Source organism: Lactuca saligna, chromosome 7 (genome assembly GCF_052625555.1).
Source record: "Lactuca saligna cultivar CGN05327 chromosome 7, ASM5262555v1, whole genome shotgun sequence".
In the NCBI taxonomy this organism is placed as follows: Eukaryota; Viridiplantae; Streptophyta; class Magnoliopsida; order Asterales; family Asteraceae; genus Lactuca; species Lactuca saligna.
This window is the reverse complement of record NC_136423.1, coordinates 103,985,776-103,996,953: the sequence shown is the minus strand read 5'-3', so window position 1 is coordinate 103,996,953 and position 11,178 is coordinate 103,985,776.

Below are 11,178 nucleotides of genomic sequence, written 5' to 3'. Positions count from 1 at the left end.
GGGTGTATGTTGTTTAGTTCGTGAGGTAGGTTGAGTTTATAGGCTACGGGGCTGATTCTAGAGAGAATCTCAAAAGGCCCTATGTACCTTGGGTTTAACTTTCCACACTTTCCAAAGCGTATCGTGCCCTTGCAGGGTGAGACCTTCAACATGACTCGATCTCCCACCTGGAATTCCAAGGGTTTTCTTCATTTATCGGCGTAGCTTTTCTGTCGATCCCTAGCGGCTTTAAGTCGTTCGCGTATCTGTACAATCTTCTCGGTCGTTTCTCGAATGATTTCCGGGCCAGTGAGAGAGCTGTCAGGAACTCTTCCTTTAGCTAGTTGAGTGTCACCCACCTCAGCCCAACATAGAGGGGATCTACACTTGCGGCCGTAGAGGGCTTCGAATGGGGCTGCCTTGATGCTCGTATGATAACTATTATTATAAGAAAATTCCACAAGGGGTAAGTGTGTGTCCCATGACTTACCAAAGTCAATTACACAAGCTCGCAGCATATCCTCTAAGGTTTGAATCGTCCTCTCACTTTGTCTGTCGGTCTGCGGATGGTAGGCTGTACTCATGTCCAGCCTCGTCCCTAGTGCTACTTGCAACGATTGCTAGAACCTAGAGGTGAATCTACTATCTCTTTCTGAGATAATAGAGATAGGGATGCCATGTAGTCATACTATTTCTTTAATGTATGTTCTAGTGAGCTTCTCCATCTTGTCCGTTTCCTTGATGGGTAGGAAATGTGCGGACTTAGTCAACCTATCGACAGTGACCCAAATAGTATCTAACCCACTCGTCGTCTTGGGAAGTTTGGTTATAAAGTCCATTGTGATCCGCTCCCACTTCCATTCTGGTATCTCTAGTTGTTGAAGGAGTCCTGAAGGCTTTTGATATTCAACCTTGACCTTCGCACAAGTGAGGCATTTACTCACAAATGTGGCGATTTCTGCTTTCATGTTTGGCCACCAGTATAGCTTTTTGAGATCCAGATACATCTTATCTGAACCTGGGTGGATGGAGTAGCGAGTGTTATGCGCTTCTCTCATAACCAAATCTCTAAAACCTCCATGGCGTGGAGTCCAGATCCGGTCCATGAAGTAGTAGGCTGCGTCATCCTTTACTACCAAGTTTTTATCCATTCCACGTAGAGATTCTCCCAACACATTCTCGGGCTTTAAGGCTTCCAGCTGAGCCTCTTTGATCTGCGTGGAGAGATGCGAATGAATAGTCATCGTCAACGACTTGGTCTTTCGACCAGTATACTCCTTCCTGCTTAGTGCATCTGCTACTACATTGGCTTTTCCCGGGTGATATCTAATTTCACAGTCGTAATCGTTAAGTAGCTCGACCCATCGACGCTGCCTCATGTTGAGTTCTTTTTGGTTCATTATATGTTGGAGGCTTTTATGATCAGTGTATACCACACTCTTCGTCCCATATAAGTAGTGTCTCCAGATTTTTAGTGCAAAAACAACCGCTCCTAATTCGAGGTCGTGCGTAGTGTAGTTCGCCTCATGGGTCTTTAGCTGTCTCGAGGCATATGCGATAACCTTACCCCGTTGCATCAAGACGCAACCGAGCCCCTGATTAGATGCATCACAGTATACAACAAAATCTTTTGTCCCTTCGGGAAGGGATAATACTGGTGCGGTGCATAGGGCTCGCTTCAGGGTTTGGAATGCCTTCTCCTGTCTTTCCTCCCAGTCGAACGGTACTCCTTTCTGTGTCAGCATAGTGAGAGGTTTCGCAATCCGAGAAAAGTTTTGAATGAATCTACGGTAGTAGCCAGCGAGGCCTAGAAATTGACGAATTTCCGTAGGCATCTTCGGTGCTGACCAGTTCTCAATAGCTTTAATCTTGGAGGGATCCACATGAATTCCTTCTTCACTAACCACGTGACCTAAGAATTCGACTCTTCGGATCCAGAATTCGCACTTAGAGAACTTCGCATATAACTTTTCGGATCGCAACGTTTCCAAGACTTGTCGTAGGTGATCCTTGTGTTCTTCCTCGTTCCGAGAGTAAACGAGGATATCGTCAATGAAGACGATGACGAACTGATCCAGGTATGGACGACACACTCTATTCATCAAGTCCATGAATACTGCGGGGGCGTTGGTCAGTCCAAAGGGCATCACTACGAACTCAAAGTGTCCGTAGCGGGTTCGGGAAGCTGTCTTCGGAACATCTTCCTCGAGTACCCGTAACTGATGATACCCAGATCTAAGGTCAATCTTGGAGAAGTAACTTGCTCCTTGTAGTTGATCAAACAGATCGTCGATACGAGGGAGAGGATAGCGATTTTTAACCGTGAGTTTATTGAGTTCTCTATAATCGATGCACATCCGAAACGATCCATCTTTCTTTTTCACGAACAAGACCGGAGCTCCCCAAGGTGAGAAACTCGGTCTTATAAAGCCCTTGCTGAGCAGTTCGTTGAGTTGACCGGATAGTTCTTGCATTTCGGCGGGCGCTAAACGGTAGGGCGACTTAGCTACGGGGGTAGCTCCTGGAATTAGGTCGATTCTGAACTCAATCTGACGTTTGGGAGGTAGGCCAGGAAGATCCTCCGGAAAGACATCAGGGAAATCGTATACTACGGGAATGTCTTCCGGATCTTTCGATTTCTGGTTAGTGTCAACGACATGGGCAAGAAAGGCGCGATACTCCTTGCGTAAGTATTTCTGAGCCTGAATACTGGAGATGATACGAAGGCTCGTACTCGGCTTATCCCCATATATCAAGAGGGTTTCGTGATTTGGAAGTTTCAGGCGAATGGCTTTGTCGGAACATAGGATATCGGCGCAATGGAGACTCAACCAATCCATACCAACAATGACATCGAAATTTTTGATTGAGACTGGCATAAGGTCGATTCGAAATGAGTGATCGTCTAACATGAGAGTGCAACCTATGTAGATTTCGCTAGAGTTTTCTGTTTTCCCATTAGCCATTTCTACGACGAATGTTTCTTTTAGTGGTTGAGGGGTTTGTTTGAGTAAGTGTTTAAAGTTATGATTTACGAAGCTTCTTTCTGCACCACTATCAAATAAGACACAGGCATAGGAGTTGTTGAGAAGAAACGTACCCGTGACTACTGTGGGATCTGCTACCGCTTCATTGTGACCGATAGCGAGTAGCCTTCCAGTTCCTCCAGCATTTGTGGTCTTTGGACAGTTTCTCTTAAAATGACCCGCCTCTCCACAGCCATAACAAGTTGGGGTCACTCCCGTACCGGGGACCTGCGTGATAGGTTTGGGAGGGGCCTTACAAAATCGGACAGTATGGCTTTTTCGACCGCAGTTGGAACACTGCAGTTCACGGCAGGGACCGTTGTGGTGGAAAGGGCACTTGGGACACTTGGGCAAGTTCCCACTGTAAGCTTTTGGCGGGGCTGGAGGAGCTGGAGTAGTCGGGGTGGTGGCAGCATGGACCACCACAATTTGTTGGTCCTTTGAGGAGGTTTGAGTTTTCTTGCCTTTCATCTTATCCCATCGCTTCCTGTTTCTGTCAGATGAAGCGGGCGGTGCAGTGGTTGTTGTCGCCGGAGTGGAGGGGATTTCGTGGTTGATCAGACTCTGGGCCAATTCCTTGGCGCTATCAAAAGTTGTAGGGCGTGAAGCTAGAACATTTCCTTGATACGGGGACACTAAACCCCAGATGTACCGTTCAATCTTCTTATTCTCTGTAGGGATCATATTGGGGCACATAGCTGCCAAGTCGCAAAACCTGGCCGTATAAGTTGTTATATCGGTCCCCTTCATCTTTAGGTTCCAGAGTTCTTCCTCAAGTTTCTGGATTTCGCCCCTAGGGCAGTACTCTCCTCTCATGAGGTCCTTCAGAGTGTCCCAGCCCATAGCATTGGCTGTGACCAAGGAAAGTGAACTAACGTGGTCGTTCCACCATGTCAAGGCCCTGTTGGTAAGGGTAGCGGTAGCGAACTTGATTTTGCTCTCCTCGGGGCAAGAGCACATCTCGAACACAGCTTCGGTTCTTTCAAACCATCGAGATAATGTCAGAATTCCTCCAGTACCATCGAAGAAGGTAGGTTTACAGTTCATGAAATCCTTATAAGTATATCCATGCACTCGATGATGGACTTCACCGAACCTGGAGTTACCACCGCTCGCATCCCCAGAATTCATCTGGGCCATGGCTGCTGTCACGGCCGCAGTTACCGCTGTTTGAAATAACACCGGATCGATCTGTGGAGGGGGTGTGGTGGAGTAGGGGTTTGAGTTGCAGGTCTTCCTCTGGCGGGACGCTTTCGTGGAGGCATCCTTTACTGGAAGAAATATAGAGATGATAGCAATAGTAAGGGCCTACTGCGAATATAAATAGAGTGTTTCGTGGACTAAACCAACATAATCCAAGATCAAGATGAGAGTTATAGCAATAGAGAAATCAACTGCCAATATATTGGTATTCATGATGCAACACAAGTTCATGAAAATTTGACCTAGCAATAGGTCTTACATCATACCATAGAGAAAAGGATTGGCAGTTTAGAGGTTTGACTAGAGTACTTTCAAGCTAGGAATGTTTACAGATAATAGATCTACGGAACATAGAGTGGATAGGTTAATCCATTAAACAAAAGATAGAGGTAACTAGACGTCTTCTACTGGCGACGGTTACTTGTCGGGTGAATCCTCAGTTCTGCTAGCTGACGCATAACTTCTTGAAGGTGTCGATCATGAGTCCTTTGGCTTGCACGGAGTTCTCTAACTTTAGCTCGAGATGCAGCCAGCTGGTGCTGCAGAGCTTCGTTAGTCCTCCTTGTCATGTCCATGGCTTCTTCGAGTTGGTGGATGCGAACTGTGTTGAGATTCGAGTTGGCATCCACCTCTACAACTTGACCTATTGCAGCTTGACCTTGCTCGACATTCCTGGCAATCCTTCGGATCATGATGGGCAGAACCTGATCTGCTGATCCACCTTCGTTTATGTTGTAGAAACTTCGGTCTCCATTGTATGGCGTGGGCTGACCCTGCTCTTCGCTCCATCTATGCAAGGATATGGCCCACATAGGAGTGGAGCCCTGAAATGTCGGACGGGGGTTGGGGTTTGGGACTCCAGGGGGTAGGTTATTAACTTCGGGCTCGGAGTCGGAGTTATCCGGAAAGCCTTCTGCTCGGTGGTCATCCAAGGGGATTGGGTGATCATCGTCCGACTCTTCACTGAGCCATCCCCCATTACCCTGGTTTGGGTAGTACGGGTCGCCTGGAGGGTGGAAGCCAGCCATGGTATCTATACGAGAAAGGGGAAATGGAGGTTAATAGGCGTACTAACCTAAATTACTTATAAGACGGTCGTCACGAGTTGGACCAATACTTGCATAATTCATACTAATTACATGTGATTGGGGCAGGATAGTCCGTCGAATAAGTGACCCTAACTCTAAATCCACAACCAAACAAGGAACAGGAAGTAAAGCAAAGATCACAGATTCTAAGTCTATAATGCCCTAGTCACATGTAACCGAAAAGTATCCATTTAGCAACTATTGCTTCATCAGTAACGACCCTTTTTAGTTTTCACAGATGTATGTTTTTAGAGGTACAGAATACTCCTATAGTATTCTAATGTTAACGTTATTGTGGTAGTGTTGGTAAGTTTTAGACTTGTTGCAATACCACAACCAAACTTAGGCACATGCTAGTCACTCCCAGGAAGACGTAGTTGATCAGGCTACATCCCCCTAAATGTGACTATATGTCTCTAAGCTCAATTGTGCTATCCAAAAATCTTAATACTTTTGTTTGGTTCTAGGATGATACTGGCTTCTGTGTTTTATAGTGATGTGTGTATATATACTTAGTTAAATCTTTTAGATACTTAACAGTATATATTCTTGGTCAGAGTGTTTTAGTCCCGAAGTGTTTATAGTTCGTATATCTTTTATAGGTTGATATACTTGATTCACTATAAACAATGCTCTGATACCAATCTGTCACACCCCAAAACCGATAACGGCGGAATACGTTTCAGGGTGGATGACGTAGTGTACAGTATCATCACAATTGTATAATAGTAAAAGCAAGAATCATACAACCATTTCATTCATATAGTAAGTGTATTTACAAGTGTGTTTTGTAATGTTTGACAAACACCAAAAGTAAACAAAAATAAGAGATGGGTCTTGTATCCTCCATCTTCTCCAAAAATTTGCTGCTGTACCTGTCTATCTTTGACCTGAAGATACAAGTTATTTTGAAAAGAATATCAGCATAAAGCTGGTGGGTTCATAAGAGTTTTAGTGTGAGTACTTGTAGAAAAAGCATTAGAGTCATTAGTATGAAAACTGAAGTTTGCAATCATAAATAGTGGTAAAACCTAGAAAATCCCATATTTTCCGGAACTGTATAGTAAGTGAAAATCTTTAAGAAATATGTTTTTTCTATCTTTGAATGTCATTTATCATAGAAGTGTAATAGTAACTCACCATTAAGTAATGTAATATAGTGAGTTATTCTAGGAGTATATAATAGTGGTGCAGCATCCTTTAGTATTAGATACTTATTTACTTCGGGATATTACCTCATCTTTCTTTTAGTATTCTAGTGTGGTTATAGTGTCTTTCTAGTATATTCCCAATAGTGTGAGTAATAGCGAATCCCCATGACCTTCCCGGTCATGCATAGTGTAGTAGTGTAACAGCATCCCTGGGCCTGAGCGGCTCGGACTGAAGTTATCAGTCGGGATGTAATAGCGTCTGCCCCATATAGATCTATACATATAGTGTCGTCTTCCTGACGGAAAACTTCGGGCATAGTGAATAGCGTATAGAGTATCCCGTAGTGGATTAGTGAGTTATCTCATGATTAGTGCATTCTCTTGTATTATAGTGTAGTAATCTTTCGTATAACTTGTATTGTATTCTCTTATTAGTGTATTGCTTCATAGTATAGAGAATTATAGTAGTGTAGAGTAATAGTGGAAACTAGAGATAGAGTCCTTAACTATACCCATTATAGTTAATTTAGTGTATGTGGTTCTAGTCAAGTAGTGATTCAGGTAATTAATGAATTAAGAAGTACTCATAATCTGTACTAATATACGAAATATATAATTAAGAAATCAATGACAGTCGAATGGACAACTACTACCCTAAGTCCACAATCAAACAAGAAACAGGAAGTAAGGCGAGCTATCGGTCCTAAGTCTTTCAAATCTTACTTATATAAATATATTAGTATGATTACATTCTTATAAAGAGTTTTATTTAACAAAAGTATTGTACGAAAGGAACATTTAAAACTTGTTGGTTAATCCGAGATAGTTTTGAAAACAATTGATTTATTTATAAAGCATAGTGATAAATCACATGTGATTTGAACTACAGATTGTGAATCACATATGATTAACTCTGAAGTCTGAAAAATAGTCTTGTATAACTTTTCATAAACATGTATATTCAACTTGTATCTCCCCCCTAAAACATATAAAACATTTGAAAGGTTCATTAAGGGGTATGAACTCACCTAAAATCGCGGAAATCGGGTAAATCGGGTAAATGTGTCGATTGAGCGTTTGGTACCCAATAACCTCTTGAGCACCTCCTAGGACCCTAATGTCCTATGAAATATGTATTTTACAAGAAGTTAATCATCTTATGCCTTTCATTATGGTATTTGGACATTCTAGCATTATTTTCGGGGTTTTAAGGCTTAGAAGGGGTTCCCGGGAGTGGTACAAAGTCATGAATGATTTACGGGAGGGTCCACGAGCTCACTCCCTTTGGAGTTTATGGCCCAAAAGCCATCCTTTGGGAGTTTACGGCCGTAAACCCCCTAGGTTTGGTCGTAAACTCTTGTGGCACTCCAAAGTGTATGTTTAAGGTCTTATTTCACTTCCTTGATTTAGTGGTATGTGTCTTGGACCATTTTAAGGAATTAAACATCATAATTTGTGACATTTTTGGGGAGTTTACGGCCAAGACTTGTTCTTGGGCCGTAAACTCTTGTAAACCCTTCAAGATGTATGTTTTATTGGTACAACAAAGTCTCATACACCTTAGATAAATCCTAGAAGGCCCTATAGTGAGTTTGGGACAATTTGGCATATATTTTTGGGGAGTTTAGGCCCAAGAATATCCTTGGCCGTAAACTCTTCATTTTGTGTCCAAATGTGAAGTTAATTGGTACAACACACTTCCAAAGGCCTTAACTAAATTCCTTACAAGCACTAGGGTAGTTTAGGGACTTGTTTGACACAAATTTTTGGGTGTTTATGGCCCAAGCTTAGCCTTGGCCGTAAACTCCTCTTTTTGTCATCAAATGATGTTGTTTGATGCATTTAAGCCTTCCTTGTTGTCAAGTATAAATTGCCAAACACCCTAGATGAGTTTTTGGGGCTTTAAACAAGTGTTTTTGGGGTGTTTGAGGTGTTTACGGCCTTAGCATATGCTTGGGCCGTAAACTCCTTTTTACATGTCAAATCCTTGTGTTTTAGTGTCCAAAGTCCCCTAGGTTTATGCCTTAACTAGTCTATAAGCTTAAAAGAAGGAAAAACAAGGCTTTTGGTATGATTTTGGGGGTTCACGGCCTAAGGAGCTTCTTAGGCCGTAAACTCCATTATGGTCCTTGATTCTCATGATTTTGGACTCTAAAAGCAGTAAAGTATGATTAGATTAAGTTAGGGGATGAATCCTTACGTTTGGAAGTCGGAAATTCGCGGATTTGAAGTCGATTTCGGGTCTAGAGAGAGAAAGTAGTGAGAGAGAGGTGTATTAGTGGTAAAAGAGTCCAATTGAAGTGTTCAAGTGTTTTTATATGTCTCGGGTATTGTACCCGATACACGGCTACCCGATGCTAAAGTTTAACGGGGTTAAAACTTTTTACCCGGGTGAAGTGGTTGAAAAGTAATATAACTTTGTTTAGTTAAACGGGGTTAACATTTGCACGTTATAATTACTCATGATAATGCCGGAACATATAATTAACTAAATATTTATTTATTGACGACCCGAACAATATCGAGAAATAACATATAATGACGCATTCCGTTAGTGAAAATAGGGTTTATAACCGAAATAGATTTGGGGTTGTTACATAAACACCTTGGAACACTTGAAATGGATTTAAAACATTTAAAACATGAGTTTACGGCCATACTCATAGAGTTTACGGCCGTAAACTCACAATGGCTAAGAATAATTTATTTAAGCTACTTAGGGCAATCACATGTGATTCAAACTAATTTTCTAAGCATTGTTATGAATTTAGAACATCAATTAAGACATTTGTTGGAGTTTACAGCCTAGAGGTATGTTCTAAGGCCGTAAACTCTCCTTTACCATTGAAAAAGATAGTTTTTGGTGTTTAAAACAATCACATGTGATTCTAGAAATTTGTACAAGCCATTTGGGTGTGTTTGATGCATCTATAACATTGTTTTATGAGTTTACGGCCAAGGGTATGTTCCTAGGCCGTAAACTCTCATAAATCACACTTTTGTTGTGTTTCAATCCTTTAAACCATTTTTAGATGCATCTAGATTTTACCACAAAGCCATAGATTGAGTTTGGAAGCATTTGAACATGTTTAAAGGCATTAAATCACCCTTTTAGAGGAGTTTACGGCCCAAGAGTACGTCTTGGCCGTAAACTCTTCTTTATTACTCAAAAATCAAGTTTAAAGTGTTCCAAGTCTAGATTAGCAAGTCCATGGTTCATGTCTAAGTCCCAACTAGGTTTTGGAAGGGTTAATTGGCTTAAATACCCCTTGTATATGAGTTTACAGCCCAAGAATGTTCCTTGGCCGTAAACTCACTTTTGTCCCTCTAAATCCATGTTCTACATGTTATAAGTTCTTCCCTTTAAGCCCTTAAGTCATATCTAGTGTCCAACTATGCAAATGAAGGGTTTTAGGGCTTAAAAACCCTTGAAATGTGAGTTTACGGCCCATGAAGGTTCCATGGCCGTAAACTCATGAATGTTGGTCTAATTCATGTCTTAAACTCGAATTTGGATGCCAAATATGTTAGAGATTAAGACTAGGAAGGTACCTTAGAGATTAGAAGCCTTAATTTTGAGTTTTGATCTCTTAAACTTGGATTAGGAGAGAGGTGGGTAATGTTTAGTGATAATTTGACCAAAGGCTTCAAATGAAGTCCTAAACACGTTTATATAGTGTTTAAGTTTTGGACACGCTGGAATTTTACCCGATACCGGCGTTAGACGGGGTTTTTGGTCGTACCCGATTGAGTTACCGTAACCCGATAGGGTAAATTCTAGAATTATTCCGATCCCTAAAGTTGGGTGTTAAATTGATTTCTAAATGTATTAAGACACCCATTAAGTCATTTTAAATGTGTCCTAATTAATGACTTAATTAGACAGAGAAATCGGAAATTGGAAATCGGAATGACGATCGGTTGCGCGAGTTGATTTATGAAGAAGTTACATTAAAATGAAGCGGAAATTTCGGGTTGTTACAGTTTTACTTGTAATCCCCCCCTTGAAAGCATATAAAAGAATTTATAGAACCTTGAAAAGGTAAATTAAGGGGTATGAACTCACTTGAAAGTTTGGAGATAGCGAGATGGAAAACCGGGCAGAGTTTCGTCTCGGGAAACGGATTTTTCTAGGGATTCTCGGGAATCTCGGGAGTAAAATCGACCCTCGGGACTTGAGCAAAAAGACCAGAGCTTCGGGTTTGAACGGGCACGGAAAACGAGGCAATATCGTGAAAGAAAGGAGAGAAATGAGCATTTTTCTCGGAAGCCCTCGCATGCTATTTATAGGAGGGTCTGAGAAGCCTCGTACGCGGGGCGTACGCTCGTACGCAACGCGTACGCGTACGTCATACATAACCGAAGCCTCGACTGCCTCGGCTTCGGATGGGACGGATCAGTCTGTCGGGTCGGATGGGACGACGGGTCGGACGGGTCGGTCGGACGGGCGACGTGGACGATTCGAGGCCAAGTCCCTCGGGTACGCAGGATGTACAGGAGTACGCAGCACGTACCTCAGATGAGGATGCTGATTCCTCTTCGGATAATGCTTGAATTTTGAAGTAAATAAATATATAATTTATTTAATAAACTTCAAAAATTCATATGAGACTACGCTCTACAACTTTCGTTTAGACTTCGTTGGCAAATTCCGAAATTATTTTTATTATTTATTTTATAACTCATCGTGTTTAAGGAATTTCTTTAAAAAAATCATAACTTCAATATACG